Source organism: Somniosus microcephalus, chromosome 5 (genome assembly GCF_052327205.1).
Source record: "Somniosus microcephalus isolate GS21.2 chromosome 5, FLI_Smic_1.0, whole genome shotgun sequence".
Lineage (NCBI taxonomy): Eukaryota > Metazoa > Chordata > Chondrichthyes > Squaliformes > Somniosidae > Somniosus > Somniosus microcephalus.
In genome coordinates, this window is record NC_140991.1 from 105084672 (window position 1) to 105095270 (window position 10599).

A 10599-nucleotide genomic window follows, 5' to 3' on the forward strand; every position below is an offset into this window, starting at 1 on the left:
GCTTACCCTCTGTTCAGTAAATACCTGTTATTATTGTTCTCCTGCAGTCCGTGTATTATTGATACACGGACACTACAGAGCCCGTCCCAACAGTACAGTTCCTTCCTGTCCCAATACTGGTGCCAGTGCCCCATCAAATGGAACCCCTCTTTCCCACACCACTCCTTTAGCCATGTGTTCACTTCCCTAATCAGCTTATCCCTACGCCAATTTGCACATGGCTCAGGTAATAATCCAGCAATTATAACCCTTGCGGTCCTGTTCTTTAATTTAGCTCCTAGTTCCTGGTACTCCCCAAACAGGACCTCTTGCCTAGTCTTCCCTATGTTGTTGGTCCCAACATGGACCACAATGACTGGATCCTGCCCCTCCCTCTCCAATATCCTTTCAAGCCTGTTAGATCCGTGATTCTTTAAATAGGATGTTTCCCCAAGAACTACACGGATGCTGTAACTTAACAATCAACAGGTATTTACTGGAGTAGAGTAGTCTCAAGACTGAAGTACAGAAGCCTGCTCCGGCTTTATATACAGGAGTGGTCACTGCCGGTACTACAGTATACAGGAGCTGTAAAACTGTTCTCTCTTAAAGGTACATACACAACAATTCCTCCCCTTTTAGATTAACAGCACCATAACATTCATTTAACAATTAACATTTTTAACATGCAACATTAACTGAAAATAGTCCATTTATAGATTCAGTCTTCGGGGCGGCTTCCTGATCCTTTCGGGATAGCGCCTTTCCTGAGGTTCTTGTTCTTGGTGCGGAGGTGATTCTGGCCCCTTTTCGTCGGTTAGTTCATCGGTTTCCACTGCTACTGGTTCGGAGGTAGATGCTACCGGTATGTCGGGTTCATCCCCAGGCACGCAAGACATGGGGTTGACTCGTTCCTGTGACGCTAAGATCTGATCGACGTGGCGTCTCACAATGTTCTCCCCGACATCCACTGTGTACATTAATGGCCCCTGCCTTGTGCATATCATTCCGGGTTGCCATTTCTCTGTTCGGTAGTCACGGGCCAAGACTGGTTGTCCTACATTGAAGCTCCTTGTCGGCTTCTCATTGATGTGCTGGAATTGTTTATCCTCAACATTTCTTCGAACATTGGGTCTGAGCAAATCCAGACGAGATCTCAAACTTTGGTTAAAGAACATCATGGCCGGGGTCTGGTTGGTAACTGCATGTGTCGCATTTCTGTAGGCTAATAGGAATTGTCCACCTTATGCTGTAGTGGAACTTCATCATCGCACACGGCATTTATCGCCTTTTTAAAGGTTTGTACGAACCTTTCAGCCAATCCATTTGTGGCTGGATGATACGGGGCGGATGTGTAATGCCTTATCCCATTCCTTCTCATAAATTTTCGAAACTCTTCGGACACAAACTGTCGTCCATTATCAGAGCAAATCTGCTCTGGCAAGCCGTTCCTGGCAAATATGGTCCGTAGGACTGCAATCGTTTTCTCTGTAGTGGTTGAGGACATTTTTATCACCTCAGGCCATTTCGAGTGAGCATCCACTGCTATTAAGAACATTGAGTCCATGAATGGACCAGCAAAATCAATATGCACCCGTTGCCATGGAGAGGAGGGCCACTCCCATGGGTGTAGAGGGGCATGTGGTGGTGCATTTTGGACATTCTGGCATCCTGAGCAGCTCTTGGTTAGGTCCTCGATTTGTTGATCGATCCCCGGCCACCACACATAAGCCCTAGCAAGGCTTTTCATTTTCACCCCTCCCAGATGACCTTCATGAAGCTCATTTAGCACTCTCTCCCTTAACTTGGGTGGAATCACCACTCGGGATCCACACATCACTGTCCCCTGGCATACTGACAGCTGTTCTCTTCTGGATGAGAATGCTGGCAACAGTGAGTCGCCATGTGTTGGCCATCCCCTCACCGTCAAATCATATACCCGAGACAGTGTCGGATCATTGCGGGTCTCCTTCTCTATATCCGCGTTCGTTACTGGCAATCGTTCAATTATTGACGAATAAAATATCTCGATAGGGTCCACTGCTGGTGCTTCCTCCACAGTAGGCAGTGGCAGGCATGATAGCCCATCAGCGTTTCCATGCTGTTTCGTGCCTTTATATTCTATTTCATATTGATTCGCCCCTAGAAACAGGGACCATCTTTGTAACCGTTGTGCAGTCACCACTGGAACGCCCTTCTTAGGATTAAAGATGGAGAGAAGTGGTTGGTGGACAGTCAGCAAGGTGAACTTCTGCCCATGCAGATAGTGGTTGAATTTTTTTACTCCCCATACTAGGCTGAGGGCCTCCCTGTCAATCTGGGCGTAGTTGCGCTTGGCTGAGGTTAGTGACCGAGACGCAAAGGCTACTGGCCTCTCCACCCCGTCTGGGAATTTGTGCGACAGCACCGCTCCAATACCATAGGGTGATGCATCACATGCCAAACGAATTGGTAGTGCTGGGTTGAAATGGGCCAACACCTCTTTTGATGTGATCAATTATTTACACTTCTGGAAAGCTCGTTTACGTTCGTCATTCCACTTCCATGGCACCCCTGTTTGCAGTAGGGTGTTCAGTGGGTGTAATACCGTGGACAAATTTGGTAAGAACTTATGGTAGTAGTTTACCAGCCCGAGGAACGACCTCAGTTGTGACACATTCTCCGGTGCTGGAGCCTTGACTACTGCCTCAATCTTTTCAGGGGACTTATGTAACCTCTCTTCATCGATGACGTGGCCACAATACGAGATCTGCTTCTGGAAAAACTCGCACTTGTGGCGATTAGCTCGTAGCCCATATTCCTTTAATCTGGTGAGCACCTTCTCCAAGTTGGCGAGGTGATCACTGTCATTTTCGCCCGTGATCAGGATGTCGTCCAAATAATACTGGGTCCCTGGAATCCCTTGCAGGACTTGATCCATCGCCCTTTGCCAAATAGCCGGAGCCGATGCTACCCCGAACACCAGCCGGTTGTATTGATGGAGACCTTTATGAGTGTTGATCGTGAGGTATTGTTTCGAGGCTTCTTCGACCTCCATTTGCAAGTACGCCTGGGCTAGATCAATTTTGGTGAAGTGTTTACCTCCAGATAGCGAGGCGAAAATATCCTCAATTCATGGAAGCGGATATTGTACCGTGTGAAGGACTGGGTTCACTGTCACCTTAAAATCCCCACAGATGCAGACCTTCTTTGGTTCCCCAGGCATGTTACTCAACGACTTCTTCATTACAGGAACAATGGGTGTAGCCCACTCGCTCCAGTCTACTTTGGACAGTACTCCTGAACGTTCCAACCCTTCCAGCTCTGCTTCGACGGCTGGTCTGATCGCATAAGGCACTGGTCTGGCCTTAAGAAACTTTGGGCTTGCATTTTCCTCTATTTTAATCGTTGCTGTTGTGCCATTTAGTGTTCCGAGTCCCTCCTGGAACACTTCTTTTGCGTCAGTTAGCATTTTTGACAGTCGTCCAGGTGTGACGTCGTCATCCTTTTTGGCCTCAACCTTCAGTGCCTGTATGGAATGCCAATCTAATTGTATCTTCCGGATCCATTCACGTCCTAGCAGTGGTGGTCCTCCATCTGGCAATACATATAAGTCCATTTTAGGTATTTCCTGGCCTTTGTATATCACTTTCACCCTTATTTTTCCTTTGGGGTAGACTTTTTGCCCCGTGTACGTCTTCAAGACAATCTCTGTAGCTTTCAAGGGTATATGTGAAAATAGCCGCTTGTAGTCCCTTTGGTTTATGACTGTTAGGGCTGATCCTGTGTCCAATTCCATTTTCACTTGGACTCCGTCTATCTTGAGTGTAACCCAGATAGTCTGCTGATCCTCCATTTTGGTTACCTTATGTAGTTTCAGACAACCCAGCTCCTTGCTTCCGGAGTTTGTGTCACTTTTCTGTTCGTCTGAACTACTGTCCATCACCTTGTGTACCTTTTTGTACTTCTCCTGTGGAGATTTCTTGCTGTTGGTTTTCTTCCCAGACCTGCAGACTCTTGCTATGTGTCCTGCTTTTCCACACTGTCTGCACACTTGGTCCTTGAACCAACAATCCTTCTGGTCGTGTGTTGTTCTGCCGCAGCGATAACACTTCCCTGTTCCATAGGACATTTCATTGGTGCCATATTCTTGCGGTCTCCGTTGTATCTCTGCAGTGCCCCTTGCGGCTGCTTCGTGTGATACTGCCATACTGAAAGCTTTGTCCAGCGTAAGATCCTTTTCTGATAGAAGCCATTTCTGGGTTCCTTCACTTTGAAGCCCACACACAAACTTGTCCCTTAACGTATCTGCTAGTCCCACTCCAAACTGGCAGTGTTTCGATAGCTTGCGCAGTTCCGTTAAGTACTCAGCATTGCTTTCGTCTTTGTGTTGGTTCCTTTTATGGACCTTAAATCATTCTGCTATCAGCAGCGGTGTGGGGTTGAAGTGGTCCTGTAGGATTTCTACTATGCTTTTGAAATTCTTATTCACAGGCTTCTCTGGGGTTATTAGGTTTCGCAGTAACCCATAAGTTTTTGCACCCATGGAATTTAACAAAACCAGTGCTTTCCTAGCATCTGGCACTTCATTCGCCCTGCAGTACACCTCAATACGTTCCACATATATCGCCCAATCTTCGACTTCATTGTCGAACGTAGAGACACTGCCACTCTTCGGCATCCCTGGGTGTGATTTAACTGTCAAAAATGGCGTCTCCCGCACTTTCCCTTCTTCTCCGCTGGCACAAAATGGCATCTCCCGTGCTTTCCTTTCTTCCCGCGCTCGCCCTTCTTATCCGCTGCGGCTTCTAAAAATGGCGTCTCCCGCGCTCTTCCTTCTTCTCCGCGGCTCAATGGCGTCTCCCGCGCTCTCCCTTCTTCTCCCTGCAGACACTGTTCAACCCTTGAGCCCTGGCTGTGCTCTGCGCGTTTTTGTTTTCTGTGCGCCTTTCCCGTTTCCGCCGCTCGGTCCTGCTGCTTTACCCTCTCTCTCTCCATTTTGTTTTTCCTCGATGCCGCTCGGTTTTCAACCCCCGGCTGCCCCCTGTGCGCTTCACCCTCTATCTTACCCCGTCGACGCTGCTCGGCTTTTTCTCTGCCGTCGGTCGGCTCCAGCCGCCGCTGTCTGGGAAGGGTCTGCGCTGTACCTGTCGTCAGTCTGTTGCTGATCGTCATGGCTGGGGAACCAAGCCCGGCTCTCAACAGCCTCCCCTATGATGTTCACTCTCTGCCGGACGACTGGGCGGTTGCTCATGGTCGACGCCCGTGTTTCTGGCCTCGACTTTCTTCCACCGCCCTCCCGGAGCGAATCCTCGAAGGGAAATGCAGAGTTGCAGGTAGATTCGAATCGACACTCGTCGCCACTGTTAGATCCGTGATTCTTTAAATAGGAGGTTTCCCCAAGAACTACACGGATGCTGTAACTTAACAATCAACAGGTACTTACTGGAGTAGAGTAGTCTCAAGACTGAAGTACAGAAGCCTGCTCCGGCTTTATATACAGGTGTGGTCACTGCCGGTACTACAGTATACAGGAGCTGTAAAACAGTTCTCTCTTAAAGGTACATACACAACAAAGCCAGTTCAAGATGTCGCTCAACCTGGTACCAGATCGGCAACATACCATATAGGACTCTCGATCTTGCTTTCAAAGGATGCTATCTGTCCCCCTAATTATAGAATCCCCTATAACTACTACATTACACTTCCTCTCCTCCTCCTCCTCCCCCCTTAGGACAGCCTCCTGCTCCAAATTGCCATGATCCACATTCTGGCTGTCCTTCTGACAGTCTTTATCCTTATCCCCACAGGTAGCAAGTATATTGTACCTGTTGGATAGGATCAGTTTCTGTGGATCCTCATTCCCTTTCTTACCTGGGTTCCCTTTACTCTACACACTATCGGTCACACCAACCCCATTCTGATCCTGCACCTCACTACTATGTGTGACCAAAGTCTGGAGCAAACTGTCCAAATGCTCCTCCCCCTTGCTTATATGTCAGAGTGTCTCCAACTTGCGCTCCAGCTCAATGATTGTGAGCCGGGGAGATTCGAGGCGGAGACATCTCCTGTAGACATGTTTGCTCGGGACAGTCTCGCTGTCCACAAACCCCCACATACTGCAGTCCAGACACACGGCCTGCTCTGCCATATCTTAGACTAACCTTATTTTATTTATTTAATTAGTTAAAGTCTTTATTCAACAATTATTTATAGTTATATTAATTAGTTTAACTAGTTAAGGTATTAATTTAATAAAGTACATTATAGTTTCCCAGCTGTTATTTTAAAGCATTGCCTAGCTTAGAGAGAAAAAACATTAATACTCACCAACCAATCACCTACCTGCTATCCTGTGACATCACTCCTTGTTTTTTTTGTTGTTTTTGAATTCGCTGGATTTCTACTGCCTCCTCGGTGCTGCCGACTCCTCGCAGATCCATACTGTAAACAGACTTTCCGCCATACTTCTGGAAAGGTTACGGTAGTAGAGTGGTAGCAACTCCGAGAAAATTTCTCATTTTTGTAAGCAGAGTCAGGGTAATTTGCTATCACCTGAAGGAACTAAGTTACCTTCCATTGCATATAATTTATGTATTCATGATGCGGAACACCTATTTTGTTGTTTCGGTCATTGAATGATTGCTTGTGTAAAGAAAGAAAGAACTTGGAATTATATAGTGCTTTCCACATCCCCAAGACATCAAAAAGTGCTTCACAGCCAATTAATTAATTTTGAAATGTAGTCACATGTAATGTAGGGAAACATAGCAGCCAGTTTGTGCACAGCAAGGTCCCACAAACATCAATGAGATAGATGACAAGATATTCTGTTTTAGTAATGTTGGATGAGGGATAAATATTGGCCAGAACACCAAAAGAAATCCCCTGCTCTTCTTCAAATAGTGCCCTGAGATCTTTTATGTCCATCTGAGCAGGCACCTCATCCAAAAGACAGCACCTCTGACAGTGCAGCACACCCTCAATACGGAGCCAGCCTAAATTATGTGCTCAAGTCTCTGAAATGTAGATTAATGTTCCTAGCATTCTTGGAATTCAGTAATTGTTTTTTTAAAAATGCACTGCTAGGTGGCTACCTGTTGCTCTTGGGAAATATATGACTCGTTCTGTCTTCAAGAATAGAGATGCTGTCACCTCCTGCATGGAGTTTGACATCATGGACTGTGGAGTGATGTTACAGTTCTCCGGGTAGTACTTTTAATAAGTTGAACTAGACTGTAACCTTCTGGATATTATAATGGTCCGGAATATCCCCCAGATTTCTGCAACTCCTTACAAAAGAGTGTACAGAATTTGTGGGTTCGCAAGTCTATACAGATTCACTCTTTGAGACAATTCTAAAAATATATAGTTTTATTTAAGAGCCGGTATTCAGTTAACATCTGTTGAATCAGTCGCAACATTAACAATTCAAAGTACAATTAGCTTACATTTCTTATTTCTCAGATATCTTTATTCTCAAATCTTTACTTCGTTATATTTCTTATTTCTTATTTCTAAATCCAGAACATTTCTTATTTCTTATTTCTAAATCCAGAACCTCCACCAAAAATCAATCACTTTGATATACCCAAGACTCATAGTTAAAAACTTACAGAGATGCCTCTGGAAAGTTGAGAAATGCCCTGCCCGTTCAGTGAATTCTGACGTTCTATTAAAAAGGTCTTATTTTTATACCCTTTTGGCTTTGGTTTCTTCTTTGATGTTCTCTGCTGATGTCAGCTAATTGTCTTTATTGATCCCTCTGTTTGAATGCTTTCTATGTTATTATCACTTCAACTATTGCATGCATAATTATTTCTCTACTTTTAGGTGTTCCAAAAACCATCATAAAAACAATGACAGCTATGGTTTCTGTTTGATGTCTTTCTTATCGAAAATTCTTATTATTGGCTTAACTGCTTTTTAGCAGACATTTTGACTCCGTTCTGCTTCAAGTTTAATCCAAACACAATGCAATTGCTTGGTGTCATCTATTGAAGTTATATCTTCAAAGTCTTGTTGGTATGGTTTTTACTATATGTAAATCAAAACCACTTTAACTGTGTGTTTACTTGTTTTCTATCTATCTCAATTGGTTGCATATTTAATCGTGTTTCCTGTCATCCAAGTTTAACATAAAACTATTTGTCCAGCAGGTTTCTTTACTTGATGTCATGTTTTCAAAGGCGCATGCCTCTTTTAATGTTTGTATTTCTGTTTTATTGTGTCAGCTTGTAACACCTAAATTGGGTCTTCCCATTGTGTTCGTTGCAAACCAATACCTTTCGGAAGCACCAATGGTTTGCTTCAATCTTTCATTGTTTTGGAATATTTAACTAATTCCCATTTCAAAGCTTGTTTACAACTTTGTTATCAACTGATCTTTTCTCAGAAGCCTGTATTTCTGTTTACAGCCTTTCTGCTGAGACTTGTGTCTTTTAAACCCAGTATGTCTCTTATTAATAATATTAGAAATCTGTTCATAGTATTGTGTATTTCTCTGAATCATGGCTATTCCTTCACACACACCCCCCCCCGCCCCCCACCCCACACACCCACAGTGAGGTTCTTCTCAGGGGCAGCTATGGCATTCCCTATGCGTAAACCTTTCTATGACATTTTCATGGAGGAAGCGGAGGAGCAGCAGAGGATGGAGGAAAGCAGAGTGAGGCAGCATTTTAAGAGGAGGCTCCCAAACTATATCACCCTCCTGCCAAAAAAAATACAAACAAGACAGGTCCTATGAGGACCTTAGTGAAGAGATGTGCATTAGAAAAGTGCATTGCACAAAAGAGGCAATAAAAAACCTCTACTGCATGAAAATCAGCAGGTGGCCCGGCCAAACTGCTCTTCCAGGCTCCACAAATCCAGCCTGGGCCATTGCCACTCTGCCCCCTGTAAAGTCTGTGTGTTATATGGTGAATTAATACACAGACTACAAGAGTAACTTTAACAGGACTTTACTATTCGAAGGTCAGGGCGAATCTGCCCAATAAATCCTTACACAGCACCACCGGTATTACAGTATACAGTAGCCAAGATAAAGTAGTGCAACCCTTAAAATAGTTCTCTTAAAGGTGGAACGTTACATACACTACAATCCTCCCTTTTTAGGTTAACAGTATATATATATTCCCATTAATATAACATCCTAACATATATACAACTTTATGTAAAACAGTTCACAGATTCAGTCTGTCTGGAGGCTTCCTGACTCTGTCCGGATAACGCCTTGGTGGTGTAGTAGTTTTCGGTGGTGTAGTAGGTTCTTCTGGCAAGGTCGATTCTGCTTGAAGGACAGTGTCAGGTTCATCTGATTCCAGTATTACCGGATCGGAGGTAGATGCTCTGGGTATCTCTGCTTCAACATTAGGCGTATAGAGTTGTGGAGTAGGTTGGCCCTTTGTGGATGACTCTATGATCTGGTCAACATGGCGCCTTATTATGCTTTCACCAATGTCCACGGTATACATCAGCGGTCCTAGCCTTTTTCCAATAGTTCCAGGCTGCCATTTCTCGGTACGGTAGTCCCGGGCCAAAACTTGTTGACCTATCTGGAAGGTTCTAGTTGGCCTTTCATTCATGCCTTGAAATTGCCGGTTCTCTACGTCCCTTCTGACGTTTGGCTTAATCAAATCCAGCCGGCATCTTAGTCTTCTATTGAAAAACATCATGGCGGGAGTTTGGTTTGTGACCGCATGTGTTGCATTCCTGTACGCCAACAAGAAGTTATCTACCTTATGTTGTAGATTTATGTCTTCATTACCCATGGCCTTTATGGCCTTCTTGAAGGTCTGGACAAACCTTTCAGCTAATCCATTGGTGGCGGGATGGTATGGGGCGGACGTGTAGTGCTTAACCCCATTGCTTTTTAAGAACTTCCTGAATTCTTCGGACACAAATTGCGGTCCATTATCAGAACAGATCTGTTCCGGCAGCCCATTCCTGGCAAATATGGCCCTTAATACTGTGATGGTTTTTTCCGTGGTGGTGGAGGACATCTTTATTACCTCCGGCCACTTGGAGTGTGCATCCACCGCGATTAAAAACATTGAGTCCATAAATGGACCAGCAAAGTCGATATGTACCCTTTGCCATGGAGATGAGGGCCACTCCCATGGATGCAGAGGAGCTTGTGGTGGGGCGTTTTGGACCTTCTGGCATCCTAGACAGCTCTTGGTTATTTCTTCGATGTCTCCATCAATACCTGGCCACCACACAAACGCTCTGGCTAGGTTCTTCATTTTCACTCCACCCAGATGCCCCTCATGAAGCTCCTTTAGCACTTTATGCTGGAGTTTGGGTGGAATCACCACTCTAGATCCACACATCAAGGTTCCTCGGCACACTGACAGCTGTTCTCTTCTTTGCGAAAATGCTGGCAACATTGGTTCGCCATGTGCTGGCCATCCCTCCACCGTTAAATCGTAGACTCGTGAGAGAGTCGGGTCATTTCTTGTTTCCTTTTCGATCATAGAATTTGTTACTGGTAGACATTCCACTATGGTTGAGTGGAACATCTCCACTGGGTCCACTGTAGTCGCCTCTTCTACCACTGGCAACGGTAGGCGCGATAACCCATCAGCATTTCCATGCTGTTTGGACCTTTTGTATTCGACGTCATATTGGTGTGCCCCT